General features: G+C 48.6%; 1 pseudogene across 1 annotated transcript; it reads left to right on the top strand.

Annotated features, from left to right (window-relative positions):
• Positions 1 to 333: 333 nt before the first annotated feature.
• Positions 334 to 7,936, top strand: LOC310806336 (eosinophil peroxidase-like; annotated as a pseudogene). The gene is made up of 15 exons: positions 334 to 403; positions 1,231 to 1,318; positions 1,543 to 1,718; positions 1,881 to 2,013; positions 2,363 to 2,492; positions 2,746 to 2,952; positions 3,162 to 3,202; positions 3,655 to 3,978; positions 4,209 to 4,369; positions 5,042 to 5,300; positions 5,396 to 5,566; positions 6,243 to 6,480; positions 6,704 to 6,918; positions 7,673 to 7,695; positions 7,820 to 7,936. The product of its transcript is annotated as an eosinophil peroxidase-like (transcript).
• The last annotated feature ends 236 nt before the right edge of the window (positions 7,937 to 8,172 follow it).

The raw sequence follows: 8,172 nt of genomic DNA, 5'->3' as shown, positions 1-8,172 counted from the left end.
AGGGTCGTTACAATACTTTAAATCCAAGGTTGATCAAAGCAAAGATGCTTCAGAACAAAAGATCTTTTCTACAAAAGTAAAGTAGTTTCTCCAACACTGCTCATTGAGGTGTGTGTGTGTTCGTGCGTGCGTGCGTGCGTGTAATTAAAAGCCTCCTGTCCACCAACTAGCCTGCCTAATTTGACTGCAGCCTTGCACTTCGCCAGGAGAGGTCACTGTAACTGAAGCTTCGAGTAATGAACCCATTTTCGAAACAATTGGCACAAGTGGTTCAGTGCTTCACAAAAGCTTCATTTGCCCATCACTAGTGTATTATCTTTCTGTTTTTCAGAGATGAACCTATTTCTCTCGCTCGTCCTGGCCGCGGGGCTGCACCTGACCCTCAGCCTGCCAGCCTCTACAGGTGAGTGAGACTACACACCTGCCCCGTGAAGACAAGCGCATTCTGTCCTGGTTAAACACTGCCTGGTAAAATGTTGCATTGGCTTTTCGCCAGTGAACTTGGCTACTTCGAGTGGTTCAAGGGGCAGTCGTATTGACTGTATATACAGGGCTTGGCGTTAACCGTTTTAGTCCTTCGGACAATTGGGACTGATTTCGTGTTTTTTTTTTTTTTTTACTTGTCCGAAAACTGAAGTCACATTTTCAGAATGGTCTGAACACCAGGCTCCAAAACGATTATTGAGCATTGTGGAAACTCTCAAAATTTAGGGCTGATATTATATTGCTTCGGTCACAATTTGTCGACAACCTTAATCTGTTTAAGGAAATAACGGACATGTTCAGCCCTGTTATGAATGCCCCACGACTTCAGTTCAACTCAAGTATAAGCTTGTTTTACGCCACTGTTTGTCAACAATGCAGTTGCAAACAAACACGGTATAGTTTTTACCATGTTTTGAAGCTGTCATTTTCTTCTCATGAGTGGTCAGTTCTTGCATCCAAAGCTCTGTCCATGAATTTCAGTGGTTACATTTTTCCCTCAGCTCTTAAGTTTAAAAAAAAAAAAAAAAAAAAAAAAAAGCATTTTCTCCTGCTTTTCTTTTAGACACATGACTGAGTTAACTTGTCTGTGGTTTGAGGGGCAGGCTCCAAATCCATTTTGCCTTCTCCAAGACAAGTTTATCCAGCTCACTCAGGATGAATATCATAATCTTTTTCCACATCTAGGGCACTTGGCAATAGGAGATGGATATGTTATCTTAACAATTTGCTCATGTTGGTCTGCAGGGGAAAGTTTGGGAAGTCCTTTCATTCAAAGTGCAGTGGAGGACGCAAAGAAACTTGTAGATGAAGCATACAAGTATTCCAGAGAAAAGTGGGTGAACATATACATTTTCAGAAGAGAACAAAAGCCATGACACCTTTTTGACCCTCATGTCTCCTCTTCACCATTTCACTACCATTTGTATGCTACCTGTTTCATTTCCCTAAAGAAAATGACACTTTCATACCTTGTACAACAGTGCCTCAAATGCTTTGAGGCATTTTTTTTGTGATTGTTCAACAGCCGTGACCTGATTGTGTTTCCTGGTGCTGCAGGAGCTTGGAGAGGGTGCGTAGGGAGGCCACCAAGCCCTCGGACGTCCTGCGGCTCATGAAACAGCCTGTCAGAGACACGCGCAGTGCCGTGCGAGCTGCGGACTACCTGGAGAACAGCCTGAGACTGATCCATGAGAGAGCCCACCGCATTCACAAACGCTCCATCAACGCAACAGGTCAGTTGCATGCATGCACACATGCAGGCGTACGTGTGCATGCACACAACACGTCAGTCACACATGCATACACTTATTCAATCTCATCTACATATTTCCCCTCTACATACTATAGACACACGCACTCCTATTTGGGACACATTCTCCTGTCTTGTTTCTCAGACCTGCTCACTGAAGAGGAGCTCGAGGTCATCGTCCGGGTGAGCGGCTGTGAGGCTCGAACCCGGCCTCTGTCCTGCCGCACCACGCCCAACCTCGCCAAGTTCCGCACTGCCACCAGCGTCTGCAACAACCTGTAAGGGCAACTAGAATAACGACGTCAGGCTTTATCTCCTCATCATATGCTGCATGCCGTGGTAGTCAGGGCAAAGCCGGTATGCTGATTGACATCTGCAGGTTTGGCTGCATACAATGCAGCCGTCTTGGGTCCCTTGAGCAGAGTGACTGCTGGGTGGAACGTAAGGAGGTCCAGTGCTGTTCCTGAAGTCAGGCCATGGCATGGTGTCGGCTGCAGGCGGCCTAAGTTTCTCAAGTGGAGTTGCTTAACCCACCAACTGCCAAAGAATTCACCTAGAGTGCCAAGTGTATTATGGGCCCACACAAAAAGGAACGATAATAAAATAAAAATTCATGCTTGTTTCCAGGAAGGACCCTTTTCTTGGAGCATCCAACACGCCCTTCACTCGCTGGCTGAGAGCGGAGTATGACGATGGGGTCTCTGTACCGAGGGGCTTTGACAGAACCAAGACCTTCAACAACTTCTTGCTCCTGCTGGTATAGTGAACAAAACCAGCCAGTTCACATAAACTGAGACAAGTAATGATGCTTGAAAAATACAGTTGGTTTCTTACCAGTTCAAACTACTTGTGGAACTGGAACCAGGCACAATGGGGATGAAATAGTGAGGAGAAGAGCGTTAAACATGGTTGGAATGACTGCAATCCTGTCGCCATAAGGCATGTACGTTTTGATAAATACCATGATTATACACTCCCCCCCCCCCCCCCCCCCCCTCCTCTGTATCCAGGTCAGGGAAGTCTCTAATCGTATCCTGAAAACAACAGACGCGGGTGTGGTCAGCGATCCAGAGTTCTCCCACTTCTTGACCATCTTTGGCCAGTGGATCGACCACGACCTGACCTTCACGCCCTTCTCCCCCAGCATCCGCTCCTTCAGCAGCGGTCTGGACTGTGACGAGAGCTGCGAGCGCTCCGATCCCTGCTTCCCCATCCAGGTCAGTCCCGCACCCCAACTCCTCTCCTTGCACCCCAACATCCCATCCTGTCAACCACACTTCCCTTCTGTATACACCAAGCACATTCTCAGTCCAGGGATGTTCTCCCTGGGGGTTTTCATAATGCAATCCATCACTGCACTGTTCCAAAAACCTGGGGAGAACCCTGGGGCACCCTCTAACTCCCCTCTTATTTGCCCCATAACCAGATTCCTCGCGGGGACCCCCGGCTGCCCACTGGGCCAGTGTAGTATATTTTGCTCTGACCAAAAGAAGGCCTAGTGGGTTATGCCCTTGTACTGTTGCAGCATGCAGTTGACCTTTGTAGGTCAGGGGGATGGTAAAGAAGAGATAGTGGTGGGGGCAGTCTTAGTTAGTTAAGGCTGTGAATAGCACCAAAAGGCATACCCTTATTTGGTGGAAACTATAAATGTCACCATCGTGTAGGTTAAAAATGTTTAGGGTAATGTGAACCTGGGAATTCCATGCCCAAATCTGGAAGACAAAGCAGGCTGTTTTTGTATAAAAGACTGAACGGCTGGACCAGATAGGGGGGGGGACATTATTGACTGGACAGGAGCCCCCACATCTGGCTGTGGTATGTAATGATGAAGTTATGATTAATTAAAGACGATTAAACTGACTCATCCGGACCTCTGCAGCTTCCTTTCTTTATCTACGTATATTTACTACACCAGACAGCTGCCTTCCGGTCTTCAGGTCGGCGCCCGTCTGCGGTACCGGAACCACCGCCTTCCTGTTTGGTGGTGTGGCCGAAAAGAGGGAGCAGATCAACGCTCTGACGGCCTTCCTGGACATGGGCCAGGTCTACGGCTCTGAGGAGGGCCTGGCGAAAGACCTCCGGGAACCTCGACGACGACGGGGGCCTGCTGCGCGTCAACGCCAACTTCACAGACAGCGGGCGTGAGCTGCTGCCCTTCACCACTATGGAGGCGAACGCCTGTGCCACACGCCAGGAGATCACCGGCGACACCAACGCCCCGGAGGTGCCCTGCTTCATAGCAGGTTAGCTTCAACATGGGTACTGCATGATTAGGACACCATGTGTGACTAGGTAACAACTGACAGCACACCCAATAGCAAATGTCAATGATGTTTATGGTTGTAAGTGACCAGCCTGGCTTTACCAAAAGCCAGGCTGGTCATCCCCCCCCCCCCCCCCCCATCTTCAGCAGTTGACCAAATGCAGTCTGAATGGGTTGATCTAAATGTGTGCCCTCGACATCTGTCCCCAGGTGATACCCGCTCGAATGAGAATGTAGCCCTTACCACTATTCACACGTTCTTTTTGCGGGAGCACAACCGCCTGGCTCGTGCTCTGCGCCGTCTGAACCCCCACTGGGATGGTGAGACTCTCTACCAGCAGGCCCGCAAGATCATGGGCGCCTACATCCAGGTAACACACGCACACATCCTCATCCTCTCCTCCCTGCTGATTTCTCATCAGTCCCCCAGTTAATCTACATTGACTCTCATTGATCCCCTTCATCAGTATCCGGCATTCCACAGTGGGGCTTAGGTTGTGCATGCCAAGGCCAACTGCTTTTCCAGTCACTCCTGCCCTATACAGCACACTTGAAACCTCAGGCTTTTTGCCTTCTCTACCTTGCTAGCGAACTTGGTGGGTGGCAAGAATAATCAAAGTTAGCTCGCTGTAACTACACAATCGAACTGACCTGACTAGTGCTTTTACAAATGAAATTGCCATAAGCTGTTGACATTCAAATTCAAACAGGCTTGTTCACTGGGCTGTTAGCACTAGCCGGCCACTAGTAAGCCTTGGCACACCCTGGCACCACTGTCAAAGCGGCTAATGATGTGGACCGTGGGCGTCTAGCAGGGCATGGGCCAAGCAGCACCACAGCCTACAGTGTGCACACATGCCTGGGTTGGCATCTGGCCCATGCCCTGCTGACATACCTTCTCCTCCTTACTTTCTGTCTGCCTACACCATGTCCAATAAGAACTGAACTGAGACTACCACACCAAAAAATAACCTTACAAAAAAGCGGCTAATGATGTACAGTACACACCCACAGCCCACTCTCACTCCCCCTCTCCAACCCAGCTGTTTGTGTTCCGTGACTATCTACCAGTCATTGTGGGTGACAAAGCAATGAAGCGCCAGCTAGGACCTTACCCTGGCTATGATGAGAATGTCAACCCCAGCATCGCCAATGTGTTTGCTACGGCGGCATTCCGCTTCGCCCACCCGACCATCCAGCCCACCCTGTTCCGCCTGGATGACTTCTTCAGGGAAAACAGACAGTTTCCAAGCATCCCCCTCTTTAAGGGTTTCTCCACCCCCTGGAGAGTCGTATTTGAGGGTGAGTGCTGGGGCGTTGGGATGCCTGGTGAAGTATCTGCCAAGTGGGAAACATTTTCATCAGGTAATCCTGTTCTGTTTCCTCTCCTCTTCTAGGTGGTATTGACTCTCTGCTCAGGGGTCTGCTGCGCCGACCAGCCAAGCTGAACACTCAGGACAACATATTGGTGGAGGCTCTGAGAGACAAACTCTTTTCGTTTGTGGAGGATCTGGCGATGGACCTGGGCTCCCTCAATATGCAGCGTGCCCGTGACCATGGCATTCCTGGTACACCGCTCTCCTGTATCCCCTAGGATGGGTCTAAGAACATCTATCATTATTATTACTACCCTAAGGAGTCACCAACCTGAACGTCGCTGGTTCAAATTGCGCTTAGGACTCTACTTAACATTTTCTTTTGTGTTAATTCTTGTTGCTTATGCTCATATTTGCTAATGCCTTCCCTGACAACTTACCCTAACCTTAATCACTCGAAGTTAATGCCTCATACTGCCTGACTATCACGCAACTTAATTCACATGGTCAACCATACGTAAACATTGGTTGTTTTCTGTGGCATGAACAATTGGAACGTTTGTATCGGAATGATCAGGTCGCCACGATGAAGCTATCTGGGGACGAACATGGCAAGCTTGTATGGAATGTTCCACAGGCGGCCATTTTAGCTAGATTGTTGAATGTTCCACAGGCGGCCATTTTAGCTAGATTGTTGAATGTTCCACAGGAGGCCATTTTAGCTAGATTGTTGAATGTGACTTTAAATGTGATGTCATAACTGGGACAAGTGTGCTAGGACAAGAGTGGCCAGTCACTAATATAGCTGAGAACAGGCGTGCAGCGCTGCAACACGGATGTGGTTTCGGTGTCTCCGGTGACGTTTACTTCACCAGCGCTTTTCAGTTCACCTCACTGAGCCGGTCTTTTCCTTCCCTCTTCACCCTAGCCTACAATGCATGGCGCAAGTTCTGTGGGCTCCCTGCACCTAGGAACCACGTTGAGCTGGCGCAGGTTCTGAACAACCCAAGCCTGGCCCACAGACTGCTGCAGCTCTACGGCACGCCGGCCAACATTGATGTGTGGCTAGGGGGCGTGGCTGAGCCCTTTGTACAGGGGGGGCGCGTGGGGCCTCTCTTCGCTTGTCTCATCGCCACCCAGTTCCAGAGGATCCGTGAGGGAGACAGGTGCGCGTGTGTTTGGGGGTGCTGTGTGTGTCAGTGAAGGGAGGCTGGTGGAGGTAGAAATCGGAGGACTGGTTCATTGTAGTGAATGGAACGAGGAATGGTAATCCAGTGTTCCTTCCACACCTTACAATGAGCCAGTCCTCTGATGTCTGCCTTCCCTGGTGTCTATTTTGAGTGCATGTCTGTACTGTATGTGAATCTCTTTCACTTTGCTCCTCCCCAGGCTGTGGTATGAGAGCCCAGGAGTCTTCACCCCCAGACAGATGGCAGCCCTGAGCACTGCCTCCCTGAACCGGATCATCTGTGACAACACTGGCATCACCAGCGTTCCCGCTGACCCCTTCAGTGTCAAGCCTGGCAGTAGTAGGCTCATCCCCTGCTCCAGTGTCCCGCGTGTAGACCTCTCAGTCTGGAGGGACAGAGGCTGTTCAATTTCTGGTGAGTGGCCTCTGTCTCCATGGCCCGGTCTACACTTGTTGCTTATGACTTGTTGCTTATGACTTTTGCAATGCAAATAAGATGATTGCATATAACTGTAGAGGTGTCCGTGTGTGGAGGTTGTGTTCCGTTGTTGGCCCTGCTTCAGCTGACCACCTCGCACTCACATCTTCATTTCACCTTTATTTACACGGGACAAACGCAGTGGATTGTATTTCTAGTCCCAGTCTGGCCACAGAAGGCGCATGCAGCTGAAAACATTTGGACTGAGATTTTGTAATACCAGGTGTGGACACGGATCTGATCATACCAGGATAACAAGTCTGATTTTAGTGTAGATGAGGCCTATGAAGACACCGACACTGTGTGCATGATTACTGAAGAGTGAGGGAGTACAGGAGTGAATCAGTACTTTATTTATGTCTGTATAGACTTGAAGTGATTAACTTGCTCCCCAACTCTCCTATTCAAGTGTGACTTTCTTAGTCAAATAGAGAATCTAGCTGGAGCTTCATGTGTGTTTGAGTTGGCTGGCTAACTTCATCCTGAAATGATTGACTTGTGTGGTTGGATTTTTCTCTACCATATTCTCAGTCTTGTATGAAGCCCTTGCATGAACTATGCCTTTGCACTTAACAAGTCTCTCTTACAAAAGAGATTTTAAATCTGAGATGACAAATAAAATGATTACATAATAATAACTTGTGTAGTATGTATGTGCTTCTAATAACACATGTGGTTTCTGATCTTACAGGTGAACGCTGCTATGATGACAAGGTCAGTATTTTTATGACTTGCCTGCCTGTGAAATTGCGTACACATTCAGTTATGAAGTCATTTTGACCAATACCATGGTAGTCAAATCAAGCTTAAATATCTGTTGTTTTTTTCTGGGTGGAAGGGCTTTGTGCTACCCACCAGGTCCCAGCAGCAATGCCACTCAGCAGCGCTCTGCTTCCTGCCTGGCTGGGTGACTTCAGCTTCCCCCACTCCCAAAACAAAGAGGAAAGGAAAATAAAATGTGCTTAAAGGGGCAATCTGTGTCTGTCTGCATAATTTTTGGGACTTTAAATGAATTATGTATAGCCATTTATTCTTGGTTATAACTTATAAATGCCTCATGGGCTTTGTTCAACTGTCTTACCTCATCAGAACTCAGTTTTACCACGTTTACTGCGTCGTTGGAGTGTTTAGTCATCTTGATCTCATGGACGCTTCACATCCATCGCTGTCTGACCTTGCATGTCTACAGCC

This window comes from Argentina silus, assembly GCF_951799395.1.
Source record: "Argentina silus genome assembly, chromosome: 6".
NCBI classification, from domain to species: Eukaryota; Metazoa; Chordata; class Actinopteri; order Argentiniformes; family Argentinidae; genus Argentina; species Argentina silus.
Note: the sequence above shows the minus strand (reverse complement) of the source record. Positions and strands in the feature narration are given on the sequence as shown.